A 17,337-nucleotide genomic window follows, 5' to 3' on the forward strand; every position below is an offset into this window, starting at 1 on the left:
CGATCAACTATTACCCAAATAGTATCAAAACCACTTGCAGTCCTTGGCAATTTAGTGATGAAATCCATGGTAATGTTTTCCCATTTCCATTCCGGGATTTCGGGTTGTTGAAGTAGACCTGATGGTTTCTGATGCTCAGCTTTGACCTTAGAACACGTCAAACATTCTCCTACGTATTTAGCAACATCGGCTTTCATACCCGGCCACCAAAAATGTTTCTTGAGATCCTTGTACATCTTCCCCGTTCCAGGATGTATTGAGTATCTGGTTTTATGAGCTTCTCTAAGTACCATTTCTCTCATATCTCCAAATTTTGGTACCCAAATCCTTTCAGCCCTATACCGGGTTCCGTCTTCCCGAATATTAAGATGCTTCTCCGATCCTTTGGGTATTTCATCCTTTAAATTTCCCTCTTTTAAAACTCCTTGTTGCGCCTCCTTTATTTGAGTAGTAATGTTATTATGAATCATTATATTCATAGATTTTACTCGAATGGGTTCTCTATCCTTCCTGCTCAAGGCATCGGCTACCACATTTGCCTTCCCCGGGTGGTAACGAATCTCAAAATCGTAATCATTCAATAATTCAATCCACCTACGCTGCCTCATATTCAGTTGTTTCTGATTAAATATGTGTTGAAGACTTTTGTGGTCGGTATATATAATACTTTTGACCCCATATAAGTAGTGCCTCCAAGTCTTTAATGCAAAAACAACCGCGCCTAATTCCAAATCATGCGTCGTATAATTTTGTTCGTGAATCTTCAATTGTCTAGACGCATAAGCAATCACCTTCGTTCGTTGCATTAATACACAACCGAGACCTTGCTTTGATGCGTCACAATAAATCACAAAATCATCATTCCCTTCAGGCAATGACAATATAGGTGCCGTAGTTAACTTTTTCTTCAATAACTGAAACGCTTTCTCTTGTTCATCATTCCATTCAAATTTCTTCCCTTTATGCGTTAATGCAGTCAAGGGTTTTGCTATTCTGGAAAAGTCTTGGATGAACCTTCTGTAGTAACCAGCTAGTCCTAAAAACTGGCGTATGTGTTTCGGAGTTTTCGGGGTTTCCCACTTTTCAACAGTTTCTATCTTTGCCGGATCCACCTTAATACCTTCTTTGTTCACTATGTGACCGAAGAATTGAACTTCTTTCAACCAAAATGCACACTTTGAAAACTTAGCGTACAATTCTTCCTTCCTCAATACTTCTAACACCTTTCTCAAATGTTCACCGTGTTCTTGGTCATTCTTTGAGTAAATAAGTATGTCATCAATGAAAACAATGACAAACTTGTCAAGGTATGGTCCACACACTCGGTTCATAAGGTCCATGAACACAGCTGGTGCATTAGTTAAACCAAACGGCATGACCATAAACTCGTAATGACCGTAACGTGTTCTGAAAGCAGTCTTTGGAATATCATCTTCTTTCACCCGCATTTGATGATACCCGGAACGTAAGTCAATCTTTGAATAAACAGACGAGCCTTGTAGTTGATCAAATAAGTCGTCGATTCTCGGTAGTGGGTAGCGGTTCTTGATGGTAAGTTTGTTCAACTCTCGGTAGTCGATACACAACCTGAATGTACCATCTTTCTTCTTGACAAACAAAACAGGAGCTCCCCACGGTGATGTGCTTGGTCGAATGAAACCACGCTCTAAAAGTTCTTGTAATTGGCTTTGCAGTTCTTTCATCTCGCTGGGTGCGAGTCTGTAAGGAGCACGAGCTATTGGTGCAGCTCCTGGTACAAGATCTATTTGAAATTCAACGGATCGATGTGGGGGTAATCCCGGTAATTCTTTCGGAAATACATCGGGAAATTCTTTTGCAATGGGAACATCATTGATGCTCTTTTCTTCAGTTTGTACCTTCTCGACGTGTGCTAGAACAGCATAGCAACCTTTTCTTATTAGTTTTTGTGCCTTCAAATTACTAATAAGATGTAGCTTCGTGTTGCCCTTTTCTCCGTACACCATTAAGGGTTTTCCTTTTTCTCGTATAATGCGAATTGCATTTTTGTAACAAACGATCTCCGCTTTCACTTCTTTCAACCAGTCCATACCGATTATCACATCAAAACTCCCTAACTCTACTGGTATCAAATCAATCTTAAATGTTTCGCTAACCAGTTTAATTTCTCGATTCCGACATATATTATCTGCTGAAATTAATTTACCATTTGCTAATTCGAGTAAAAATTTACTATCCAAAGGCGTCAATGGACAACTTAATTTAGCACAAAAATCTCTACTCATATAGCTTCTATCCGCACCCGAATCAAATAAAACGTAAGCAGATTTATTGTCAATAAGAAACGTACCCGTAACAAGCTCCGGGTCTTCCTGTGCCTCTACCGCATTAATATTGAAAACTCTTCCACGGCCTTGTCCATTCGTGTTCTCCTGGTTCGGGCAATTTCTAATAATGTGGCCTGGTTTTCCACATTTATAACAAACTACATTGGCATAACTTGCTCCGACACTACTTGCTCTGCCATTACTCGTTCCGACACCATTTGTTCCTTTCGTTCTATTAACCCCTGGTCCGTAGACCTCACACTTCGCCGCGCTATGACCATTTCTTTTACACTTGTTGCAAAATTTGGTGCAGAACCCCGAGTGATTCTTTTCACACCTTTGGCATAGTTGCTTCTGATTGTTGTTGTTGTTGCGGTTATTATTGTTGTTGGGATGATTGTTGTAGTTGCTGTTGTTGTTGTTGTTGTTGTTGTTGTTGGGCCGTTTGTTGTAGTTGCGATTGATGTTGCGATTGTTGGGATAATTGTTGCGATTATTGTTGTAATTGCTGTTGTTGTTGTATTGGTGATTCTTATCACCGTTTTCCTCCCACTTTCTTTTGACTTGCTTCACATTGGCCTCTTCAGCAGTCTGTTCTTTAATTCTTTCTTCAATCTGGTTCACTAGTTTGTGAGCCATTCTACATGCCTGTTGTATGGAGGCGGGCTCGTGTGAACTTATATCTTCTTGGATTCTTTCCGGTAATCCTTTCACAAACGCGTCGATCTTCTCTTCCTCATCTTCGAATACTCCAGGACACAATAGGCACAATTCTGTGAATCGTCTTTCGTACGTGGTAATATCAAATCCTTGGGTTCGTAACCCTCTAAGTTCTGTCTTGAGCTTATTGACCTCGGTTCTGGGACGGTACTTCTCGTTCATCAAGTGCTTGAATGCTGACCACGGTAGTGCGTACGCATCATCTTGTCCCACTTGCTCTAGATAGGTATTCCACCATGTTAACGCAGAACCTGTGAAGGTATGCGTAGCGTACTTCACTTTGTCCTCTTCAGTACACTTACTTATGGCAAACACCGATTCAACCTTCTCGGTCCACCGTTTCAATCCGATCGGTCCTTCGGTTCCATCAAATTCCAAAGGTTTGCAGGCAGTGAATTCTTTGTAGGTGCATCCTACACGATTTCCTGTACTGCTAGATCCAAGGTTATTGTTGGTATGTAGCGCAGCCTGTACTGCGGCTATGTTTGAAGCTAGAAAAGTACGGAATTCCTCTTCATTCATATTCACAGTGTGTCGAGTAGTCGGTGCCATTTCCTTCAAAATAGATAAATGGAACAAGTTAATCATACAGAATATTAAGAGTAGTTAATAGTATTTTGTAGCATAATATGAACTCATTTATAAAAGCTTTTTCTTCATATTAGCGTTTTATAAGTTTAAATTCGGGTAGTACCTACCCGTTAAGTTCATACTTAGTAGCTAATATACAATTCAACTACTACAATTCTATATGAAAAACTGATTATAATAATATTTCGCGTTCAAACTTTTATACAATATTTTACAAACTTACAATACCGCTTATTTTACATAAAGCATGAAATATAGCACACAATAACTTTGATACAAGATAGTTGTGAAGACAATTCTAGCTAGTACACAAGTCGTTCAGCAAAGGCAATAAAGACACGTAATTCATACGTCCAGAAACAAGTCATGCATTCTGATTTTACTAGGACTACTTCCCATCCTTGGTCTTGTGCAACATAACCGTTATGGCCGTTGATAAGACAGCGTGTTGTAACGTCATCAAAGGGACGAGGGTTACGTAATGTCCAACAGTCCCGTAATAATCTAAAAACCTCATTTCTTACCCCAATTATCGACTCCGTCACTTGTGGAAACGTTTTGTTTAATAGTTGTAGCCCGATGTTCTTGTTCTCACTTTGGTGAGAAGCGAACATTACTAATCCGTAAGCATAACATGCTTCTTTATGTTGCATGTTAGCCGCTTTTTCTAAATCACGAAGTCCAATATTTGGATATATTGAGTCAAAATAATTTCTTAACCCGTTGCGTAAAATAGCATTTGGGTTCCCCGCAATATATGCGTCAAAGTAAACACATCGTAACTTATGGGTTTCCCAATGTGATATCCCCCATCTTTCAAACGAAAGTCTCTTATAAACCAAGACATTCTTGGAACGTTCTTCGAATGTCTTACAAACTGATCTCGCCTTAAATAGTTGTGCCGAAGAATTCTGGCCGACTCTAGACAAGATTTCATCAATCATGTCTCCGGGTAGGTCTCTTAAAATATTGGGTTGTCTATCCATTTTGTGTTTTTAAACTGTAAAATAGACAAGAGTTAGATTCATAAAAAAAATACTTATTAATACAAGCAATTTTTACATATATCATAAAGCATAAGAACACTATATTCCATATATTACACCACACGAATACAACTATCTTATTCCGACTCGCTCGTTTCTTCTTCTTCGGTTTTGGTTCGTTTTGCCAAGTTTCTAGGGATATATGATGTTCCCCTAATACGAGCCGTCGTTGTCCACATTGGTTTAGAAAAACCTGGTGGTTTAGAGGTTCCCGGGTCATTGTTACAACTTAAGGACTTCGGGGGTTGACGATACATATAAAGTTCATCGGGGTTGGAATTAGATTTCTCTATTTTTATGCCCTTTCCCTTATTATTTTCTTTTGCCTTTTTAAATTCAGTTGGGGTAATTTCTATAACATCATCGGAATTCTCGTCGGAATCCGATTCATCGGAGAATTGGTAATCCTCCCAATATTTTGCTTCCTTGGCGGAAACACCATTGACCATAATTAACTTTGGTCGGTTGGTTGAGGATTTTCTTTTACTTAACCGTTTTATTATTTCCCCCACCGGTTCTATTTCTTCATCCGGTTCCGATTCTTCTTCCGGTTCCGATTCTTCTTCCGGTTCCGACTCTTCTTCCGGTTCCTCTTCGGGAACTTGTGAATCAGTCCACAAATCATTCCAATTTACATTTGACTCTTCATTATTATTAGGTGAGTCAATGGGACTTGTTCTAGAGGTAGACATCTATCACATAATATCAAACACGTTAAGAGATTAATATATCACATAATATTCATATGTTAAAAATATATAGTTTCCAACAAAAATGTTAAGCAATCATTTTTAAAGAAAACACGGTCGAAGTCCAGACTCACTAATGCATCCTAACAAACTCGATAAGACACACTAATGCAAATTTTCTGGTTCTCTAAGACCAACGCTCTGATACCAACTGAAATGTCCCGTTCTTATTGATTAAAAACGTTCCATATTAATTGATTTCGTTGCGAGGTTTTGACCTCTATATGAGACGTTTTTCAAAGACTGCATTCATTTTTAAAACAAACCATAACCTTTATTTCATAAATAAAGGTTTAAAAAGCTTTACGTAGATTATCAATTAATGATAATCTAAAATATCCTGTTTACACACGACCATTACATAATGGTTTACAATACAAATATGTTACATCGAATTCAGTTTCTTGAATGCAGTTTTTACATAATATCATACAAACATGGACTCCAAATCTTGTCCTTATTTTAGTATGCAACAGCGGAAGCTCTTAATATTCACCTGAGAATAAACATGCTTTAAACGTCAACAAAAATGTTGGTGAGTTATAGGTTTAACCTATATATATCAAATCGTAACAATAGACCACAAGATTTCATATTTCAATACACATCCCATACATAGAGATAAAAATCATTCATATGGTGAACACCTGGTAACCGACAATAACAAGATGCATAAATAAGAATATCCCCATCATTCCGGGACACCCTTCGGATATGATATAAATTTCGAAGTACTAAAGCATCCGGTACTTTGGATGGGGTTTGTTAGGCCCAATAGATCTATCTTTAGGATTCGCGTCAATTAGGGTGTCTGTTCCCTAATTCTTAGATTACCAGACTTAATAAAAAGGGGCATATTCGATTTCGATAATTCAACCATAGAATGTAGTTTCACGTACTTGTGTCTATTTTGTAAATCATTTATAAAACCTGCATGTATTCTCATCCCAAAAATATTAGATTTTAAAAGTGGGACTATAACTCACTTTCACAGATTTTTACTTCGTCGGGAAGTAAGACTTGGCCACTGGTTGATTCACGAACCTATAACAATATATACATATATATCAAAGTATGTTCAAAATATATTTACAACACTTTTAATATATTTTGATGTTTTAAGTTTATTAAGTCAGCTGTCCTCGTTAGTAACCTACAACTAGTTGTCCACAGTTAGATGTACAGAAATAAATCGATAAATATTATCTTGAATCAATCCACGACCCAGTGTATACGTATCTCAGTATTGATCACAACTCAAACTATATATATTTTGGAATCAACCTCAACCCTGTATAGCTAACTCCAACATTCACATATAGAGTGTCTATGGTTGTTCCGAAATATATATAGATGTGTCGACATGATAGGTCGAAACATTGTATACGTGTCTATGGTATCTCAAGATTACATAATATATAATACAAGTTGATTAAGTTATGGTTGGAATAGATTTGTTACCAATTTTCACGTAGCTAAAATGAGAAAAATTATCCAATCTTGTTTTACCCATAACTTCTTCATTTTAAATCCGTTTTGAGTGAATCAAATTGCTATGGTTTCATATTGAACTATATTTTATGAATCTAAACCAAAAAAGTATAGGTTTCTAGTCGGAAAAATAAGTTACAAGTCGTTTTTGTAAAGGTAGTCATTTCAGTCGAAAGAACGACGTCTAGATGACCATTTTAGAAAACATACTTCCACTTTGAGTTTAACCATAATTTTTGGATATAGTTTCATGTTCATAATAAAAATCATTTTCTCAGAATAACAACTTTTAAATCAAAGTTTATCATAGTTTTTAATTAACTAACCCAAAACAGCCCGCGGTGTTACTACGACGGCGTAAATCCGGTTTTACGGTGTTTTTCGTGTTTCCAGGTTTTAAATCATTAAGTTAGCATATCATATAGATATAGAACATGTGTTTAGTTGATTTTAAAAGTCAAGTTAGAAGGATTAACTTTTGTTTGCGAACAAGTTTAGAATTAACTAAACTATGTTCTAGTGATTACAAGTTTAAACCTTCGAATAAGATAGCTTTATATGTATGAATCGAATGATGTTATGAACATCATTACTACCTTAAGTTCCTTGGATGAACCTACTGGAAAAGAGAAAAATGGATCTAGCTTCAATGGATCCTTGGATGGCTCAAAGTTCTTGAAGCAAAATCATGACACGAAAACAAGTTCAAGTAAGATCATCACTTGAAATAAGATTGTTATAGTTATAGAAATTGAACCAAAGTTTGAATATGATTATTACCTTGTATTAGACTGATAACCTACTGTAAGAAACAAAGATTTCTTGAGGTTGGATGATCACCTTACAAGATTGGAAGTGAGCAAGCAAACTTGAAAGTATTCTTGATTTTATGAAACTAGAACTTTTAGAATTTATGAAGAACACTTAGAACTTGAAGATAGAACTTGAGAGAGTTCAATTAGATGAAGAAAATTGAAGAATGAAAGTGTTTGTAGGTGTTTTTGGTCGTTGGTGTATGGATTAGATATAAAGGATATGTAATTTTGTTTTCATGTAAATAAGTCATGAATGATTACTCATATTTTTGTAATCTTATGAGATATTTCATGCTAGTTGCCAAATGATGGTTCCCACATGTGTTAGGTGACTCACATGGGCTGCTAAGAGCTGATCATTGGAGTGTATATACCAATAGTACATACATCTAAAAGCTGTGTATTGTACGAGTACGAATACGGGTGCATACGAGTAGAATTGTTGATGAAACTGAACGAGGATGTAATTGTAAGCATTTTTGTTAAGTAGAATTATTTTGATAAGTGTATTGAAGTCTTTCAAAAGTGTATAAATACATATTAAAACACTACATGTATATACATTTTAACTGAGTCGTTAAGTCATCGTTAGTCGTTACATGTAAGTGTTGTTTTGAAACCTTTAGGTTAACGATCTCAATTAATGTTGTTAACCCATTATTTATTATATCTAATGAGATGTTAAATTATTATATTATCATGATATTATGATATATTAATATATCTTAATATGATATATATACATTTAAATGTCGTTACAACGATAATCGTTACATATATGTCTCGTTTCGAAATCCTTAAGTTAGTAGTCTTGTTTATATGTATATAACTCATTGTTAATATACTTATGGAGATACTTACTTATCATAATCTCATGTTAACCATATGTATATCCATATATATATATCGTCATGTCGTTTTTACAAGTTTTAACGTTCGTGAATCGCCGGTCAACTTGGGTGGTCAATTGTCTATATGAAACCTATTTCAATTAATCAAGTCTTAACAAGTTTGATTGCTTAACATGTTGGAAACATTTAATCATGTAAATATCAATCTCAATTAATATATATAAACATGGAAAAGTTCGGGTCACTACACCTTATGGTTGACACTTTTAAGCATGTTTATTCTCAGGTACGAATTAAGTCTTCCGCTGTGCACTTGCTCATTTTAAGGATTTTACTTGAAGACATTCATGGCATATTTAGGTCAGTACCTCGCAATGGGACCAGATGTTGATGACTTCGTCCAGGAGGATTAGGACGGGTCTTCACAGTTGGTATCAGAGCGGTGGTCGTAGCGAACCAGGTCTTGCATTAGTGTGTCTAACTAGTAGTTGTTTAGATGCATTAGTGGGTTTGGACTTCGACCGTGTCGCCATGTCAAAAGTTTTGCTTATCATTTCCTGTCGAAAATCATCTACTTATCATCCTTAGGAAATTACCTGCTTATCATTTTTAGTCTAGACACTTCTTATTGCATTGATTACATGAATAGTGTAGAGACAAAATTCAGATCTTAGCGTATCTGTTACTGTAGACTTTATCTGACACGTTTCCTTAATTTCCTCCGTAATCTACGGGATCTTCTGTACTATACATAGATATTCTATGTAATTAGAATATCATTCGATATCTGAAAATCATTTCATAAAATCCTTTACCTAACCGTGCAAGATGAATTCCGCAACCAGTTCAAGTTCGTCGAATTCCGATAACTATTCCGATATGGATTTTCACTCGAGCTCCGAAAGCAGTGTAACCGGAATGGATCAACCGATTAGCCATCATCTATTCTGGATGAATTGGGGCTGGGTTCGTAGCCTCCTCAATCATTAGAGACAAGAAGAACGTGATCCTTTTCTTCCACCACATTGCCCTCTTGGCGAAGAACCTGAAGTACTTACCGGCGAACCTGTCCGAAACACTATTTTCTCTCTCATTTCCAGAGTATCTCGTCATGATTATATACTATACCAAACTCTAGATCATATTTATCCGCTCGTCCGAACCGACAATCACCCCGGTGTAATAGAAGAAGTCAACGAGCTTCACGCTCGGGTAGTGGCTTTGGAAAATATAGTGCAAAGGTTACAAACACCAGCAGCAGCACCAGCAGCATAACCAGTACCACCATCATCAACGCCAACAGTACCATTACCACCACCAACAACAACTGCATCGCAAACCTTAACTTCACAATCTGTCACACGAACATCAACGTCATACGCACTATAGATACCAAGGAGTACCAACAACAATGAACGATGAAGTATTAATTCATAACTTCATTGAAGAAATATTCTGCGAATAATATGTGGTTTCTAAAAGTTTTAGAGATTATTTATTCTAGCTCAAACCGAAAATCAAATGAGTTTAATATCATATTGACTCATTAAATCCATAATTACCTCTGAAGAAAATATATATGTATATATATTTTCATAAAGATTGTAATTAAAAATTCTTTTGTACAAACTATTAATGGTGAAAATATTTTAACGGGTAGGTAATACCCGAGGAATATTTAGATTTCACATTAATAAGTTACACTGTACATTCTTCAAATCTGATTCAATGATCATCTATTATCCTGTTTACATTCATCGATATATGAATCTGTTCACCACAGAATAACCATTTTCATTCAATTTCATATTTGGATTTTGACCTATCAGAATCCAACAAGTGGCATAATGAAGAAAACATTGGACAAAATAAAATTTGTTACAAACAAACAAATTAATTATAAAGAATTTTGTTAAGAATCCACGTTAACTGTTCCTAGCTAACTGTTCCTAGCTAACTAGTTACATTTTATTTACCGCAATTTAATAATCTCAATTTAATTATCGCAATTTTATTTATCGTCATTTAATTTCTGTTATTTACTTTACGTACTTTATTTATCGTCATTTAATTTCTGTTATTTATTTTACGCACTTTAAATATCGGGACACGTATACAAGGTTTTGACATACCATATCGACGCATCTATATATATTATTTGGAATAACCATAGACACTCTATATGCAGTAATGTTAGAGTTAGCTATACAGGGTTGAGGTTGATTCTACAATAATATATATAGTTTGAGTTGTGATCGAGTCTGAGACATGTACACGGGTCACAATACGTATTAATTAATTCGAATATTATATATTAAACTATATATGAATTATTGGACTGATAACTGTGGACTATCGACTGTGGACTAATAACATTGGACAATTAAAATGAATTATAATATTGATTATAACATATGAAACTAAACAATTCTTCAAGTTTGCCACTTGTTTTCATCTCAAACCTCATTTGTATCTTGACGATTACAATCTGCGTTCAGATCTTTCAAGATTCTTGAAAACATCTCAATCGAGAGGATGAACCAACCGCACTTCATCTACGGAAGAAAAGATTGATACGTATAGTTATGCACCTGAGAAACTCTCGGCAACTGAGTAAACATTTAACACGTAGCTGTGCTAATTCCTTAGTGTTATTATTACCCAAAATAACTTGGTAATCCCTTTCAAAGTAGCAAATTTTGTCACAACTCCAACAAGTCAACTTCGACTTTTCAGTCAGACTAGCCTTACTATAACCTTGATATATATGCGTGCTCTTTTATTGTTACCGGAGAACCTTTTATATTTCCACCATATTACCATCAGCGTTTAATCATCTAAAAACACAATTCTCTTGAAACCACCTCGGATTGATAACCGGCAATTCAGATATGACTGCATTAAATGCAGAGAAAACAGTAAAATTGTAGATGGCATAAATGGCCAAGAGTTTGATGATAAAGAATGGAGTGTTGGGAACGCTCGATAGAAAATCTGAGTTCTTAAAAATGAATTGAGCTAACCATGAAGGAGACCAAGGACAAATACAAGGACCAAACCCTATATTCAAAGAATTCAGGTAATTCTGGATCCGATGAAATCTTTAGAGAATATCCTGCTCCGAAGTCATGTTAAAATCTTGCAGAAAATTTTTCTTCATCAACCTACGAACTTAGAAATTCCAAAAATATCATCATAAATATCCTCAATATTTATGAGGATATTTTTATAAATATTCTTGTCCGAAATTATCTATCTCTTCGTATTTTCTGTATTTCATTATATTGGTGTGACGACCCGGAAATTTCTGACCAAATTTAAACTTTAATCTTTATATTATTCCGACACGATAAGAAAAGTTTGTTAAGTTAAATCTCAAGAATTTTAAACTGTGTTCATACATTCATTATAACCTCGACCAAATTCAGACGATTCATGAACCGTTATATATAAATAGATATGTATATGTATATATATATATATTATAACTTGAAAATATTAATAAAGTATTAAATGTATAATACTTTACACGAACGTATTTGTTTCAATATGATTTTTGACGAAATTAAAAAAAATATATTAAATGATTGAATTATCAGAAACATTGAATTATGATTACAAGTCTCTGTTGAGAGGTCCACTATGATTTGAGAAAATCTATTCCTCTTAACGATATTCAGAATAATTTGTAAAGCTATTTATAAATAAAAACAAAAAGTGTCATTTACGAAAGTTAGACAAAAGTTAGTGGAGAATTGGTTTCCATAATATTCTATTAATCTATTTTCAAACGTACAAAGACGTTTTCAGTTTAAAAAAGAACTTTATTATTAAAACGTATATAACTTTTATAAATATCTAGAATAACTTTTGACAACTCATTACTTAACCAGTATAATAAATATAACGATATTTATATTTTATTTCATTAAATATATATAACGATTTAAATTAATATTATATATATTTATACGCGTATTATACATACATAGTTTTTATACTTTTACTATACTTTAACTTTACCTTTACTTTACTTTTACTTTAACTTTAATAATTCACTTTAATAATTCATACTTTAATAATTCACTTTAATAATTCATACTTTAATAATTCACTTTAATAATTCATACTTTAATAATTCACTTTAATAATTCATACTTTAATAATTCACTTTAATAATTCATACTTTAATAATTTACTTTAATAATTCATACTTTAATAATTCATACTTTAATAATTCACTTTAATAATTCACTTTAATAATTCATACTTTAATAATTCACTTTAATAATTCATACTTTAATAATTCACTTTAATAATTCAAAAATCTATTATAAATAGAATTCAATAGGTTTCATTATTTCATAGAAACTTGAAAATATATTTCTCTAAACTCTCTCAATCGATTTATATATATATATATATATATATATATATATATATATATATATATATATATATATATATATATATATATATATATATATATATTTGCTCTGTATTATTTCAAGATATTATTAGTATATATAAAATATTACGACGGAGTGCTGTCCGAGTGATTTCAAAATAGTTTTTTTGAATAAGTCGAAGCTAAGAAAATTATGGGTTATAGCTATGGAGGTGATGGGTATGGTTCATGGGTATGCTCGTGAGGTCAATCTAGTATTTATCATCTCCGTTGCGTCTACGTACTTTCCTGCAATATTGAATCTCAATATTGATACGTTCGTGAATCCGAGGCCAACCTTGCACTTGTTAAATGACGTTATATGTATTTTTACTACGAAATACAGTATTGTGAGTTTCATTTGCTCCCTTTTATATATATTTTTGGGACTGAGAATACATGCGCTGTTTTTATAAATGTTTTACGAAATAGGCACAAGTACTAAAACTAATTCTACGTGGGTTTAAACCAGAAATATACCCTTAGCTTGGTAACATTAAACTACTTGTCTATGTACGGTAGGCACGAATCCTAAAGATAGATCTATTGGGCCTGACAAACCCCATCCTGACTATGGGATGCTTTAGTACTTCGAGGTTATTTTAAACACACCTGATCTGGTGTACTTCAGAGGGTAAAACATGAACGTTAAGGCTTGTTACCGGGTGCCTACAACTTATAGAATACTTTTATACACTTGCGAGTATACATATATTTATAAACGGAAATCTTGTGGTCTATTAATATATTAAAATAATTGTTATGATAAACCTATAAACTCACCAATCTTTTGGTTGACACTTTAAAGCATGTTTATTCTCAGGTATTAAAGAAATCTTCCGCTGTGCATTAGCTCATTTTAAGGATATTACTTGGAGTCATTCATGGCATATTTTGAAAGACGTTGCATTCGAGTCATTGAGTTCATCAAGATTATTATTAAGTCAATTATAGTTGGATGTATTATGAAATGGTGTGCATGCCGTCAACTTTCGTTGTAAAGAAAGTTTGTCTTTTAAAAACGAATGCAATGTTTGTAAAATGTATCATATAGAGGTCAAATACCTCGCGATGTAATCAACTATTGTGAATCGTTTATAATGTATATGAACAGGTCCTTTCAGTTGCTATCAGAGTGGTGGTCTTAGCGAACCAGGTCTGCATTAGTGTGTCTAACTGATAGTCGTTAGGATGCATTAGTGAGTCTGGACTTCGACCGTGTCTGCATGTAAAAAGTTTTGCTCATCATTTTTGTCGGAAATTACCTGCTTATCATTCTTAGTCTAGACATATCTTATTGCAATGATTGCATGAATAGTGTATAGACAAAATTCATATCTTAGCGTATCTGTTACTGTAAACTTTGCCTGACATATTCCGTAAATTCCTCCGTAATCTACGAAACCTTTTGCTCTATATAATTAGAATACCACCCGATAGCTGAAAAATCATTTCATATCAAAAAATTCTTTATTCAATCGTACGAAATGGAATTTGTCATTAGTTCAAGTCCCTCGGATTCCGAAATGGAATCCCACTCAAGTTTCGAAAGCAGTGTGACCGGAATGGATCAACCAATTAGTCATCATCTATTCTGGATGAATTGGGGATGGGTTCGTAGACTCCTTAATCATTGGAGACAAGAAAAAGGTGATCCTTTCCATCCACCACATTGTCCTCTTGGCGAAGAACCTGAAGCACTTACCGGCGAACCTATCTGAAATACCATTTTCTCTCTTATTTCTAGAGTATCTCGTCATGATTACATACTACACCAAATTCTAGATTTTATTTATCCGCTCGTCCGAACCGACAATCAACCCGGTGTAATAGAAGAAGTCAACGAGCTTCGCGCTCGGGTAGTGGCTTTGGAGAATATGGTGCAAAGGTTACAAACACCAGCAGCATAAACAGTACCACCATCACCAACACTAACAGTACCATCACCACCACTAACAACAACATCCATATCCCATACCGCAACATCACAATCTGTATCTCAAACATCAACGTCATACGCCCTGTAAATATCCAGGCATATCAACAACAACAAACGATGAAGTATTAATTCATAAACTTCATTGAAGAGATATCTCTGCGGCAGTTATGTAATCTCCAAGATCTTAGAGATTATTTAATTCTGACCGTAAATCGGATGAGTGAACGGAGATGGTAGAGTAGAAACTTTGATCGAAAATGGTGTACGATTTACAAGCTAGAATTGTTTTACCAACAGCATCAATAGGACCGTAGCATCATCAACACAGTCAGTGCCGTCAGTATCGTCAGAATCAACAGCACCTTAACATCACAAACTCTGTCAGTTCAAGAATCATTGTGGACATCATTACGAATCAACAACAAATATATTGTATCAACGAGTTATGAAGTATTAACTCATTTTCAATCGAAAGATTTATATGTATATTTTATATGTATAAATTTTTAAACCATAATAAATCTTCCAGTACTAAGCTATTATGTGTGCATCTTAACTACTCAGTTAATTCATATTACAAATATGCAATGATGTACGTCCTCATCGTTAATTACAATCTCTGTCTCAATTCAATAAAAATCCAATTCATAATTAATCAAGTGTATTATTCGAATATATGTTTGATTTTACACTTTCATCATCGATGTACTCGAAACTTTTCAAATAACATCATTCGTACCTTGCGAAGTTCACAAGAATTTCACGAAAACCAACAAATAACAAAATAATGATTCATAATTTCAATATTATTGAAGAAATACTTATGCAATTTATAAAGTTTTAGGGATTACTCAATTCTAGTTCCAACCATAAAACAAATGAGTTTAATTTAATATTAACTCATTAAATCTATATTACATCTAAAGAAAATATACACATATATTTTCATAAAGACTGTAATAAACTTCTTTTGTACAAAATATTAATTGTGAAAATTTTTTTAACGGGTAGGTAATACCCGAGAGATATATAAATTCACAATTAATATATTACATTTTTCGAAACTGATTCAGCAATCATCAACTATACTCCCTACTTTCACAACAATATCCATTCTTTCATATAAATCAAAACAACCATACTCATTCAAATTCAATTACATATTCTGATTTTGAAATCGCATAATTCAATTCGAAATATAACCAGTATCATCACTCTTAGATTCCTATATCTTTTAAAGCTATACTTTGACTTCAAAACTGTATTAGAACATCATATGTATTAACGATTACAATATGTGCTCAAACCCTTCGAAATTCCTGAAGACACTTCAACTAAGGAACAATCGAGATGATGATCCAACCACATGTTACCCACAGTTATACACCTGAAAAACTCTCAAAACCCAAGTCATAGTTCGACACGTATCCGTGTTAGACCCTTTGGCATTTACTAGCTAAAATAACTTTTCAATTCCGTTTCAAAATAGACAGTTTTGTCACAGCTCCAGCAAGTCAACTTTGACTTCTCAATCAAAACAGTCTTATTATAACCTCGATAGATACGTTGCCCTTTCGCCAACGTTACCGGGGAATCGTTTATATTCACCACATTAGCAATAAACTTACCAACAACTTCACTGATCTTTGACTTTTCAAAATAAAATCATTATAATTATCGAAACCCTATCATATACTCAATCGTATCTTATAACAAGAATTGCCATACCAATTATTGAGAATCAGCAATCAGTATTTTGAAACCTCGCAGCATGTCTACATCAACAATTACATATACACACAACGTCTACCTCCAAGACTTACATTCTTTGAATGAGAAATTTTTGAAAAACACCCTAAACTGCGAACCAGTTCTCGAAATTTTGAAAAATGCTGATGAAGCAGCAAAAACTGTAAACGACCTTAACAGTAAAAAGTTGGATGATAAAGGATAGTATATTGGCAAAGCTCAGAAAAAGAGAAGCTTTGGAACTGGAAAACGGATTGAGCAAAGTATAAAGGAGGCTGTGGACAAATCACAAAGGCTGAACCTACTTTCAAAGAATCCAAATGATTCAGTACTTGCTGAAGTCATTAACCAATACCTTGCTCCTGACTTTAAACCCCTGCGGACAATATCCTTCATATCCTCTGATATTAAACATTCTAAGATATTTTTATAATTATTCTTATCTGAAATCATTTACCTCTTCGCGCTATCTGTATTATATCATAAAAGAAACTATTTTAGTTTCTAAATTCTGAAACATTCGAGTTTAAAATAGGAATATTCTTGAAAAAGTGTTGGGAGCTGAAGCATGAGTTAGTATAATATAATGACACTTGATCAACGTGATTATATTACAGTAATTCATGCTGAGTT

Source organism: Rutidosis leptorrhynchoides, chromosome 2 (genome assembly GCF_046630445.1).
Source record: "Rutidosis leptorrhynchoides isolate AG116_Rl617_1_P2 chromosome 2, CSIRO_AGI_Rlap_v1, whole genome shotgun sequence".
NCBI lineage: Eukaryota > Viridiplantae > Streptophyta > Magnoliopsida > Asterales > Asteraceae > Rutidosis > Rutidosis leptorrhynchoides.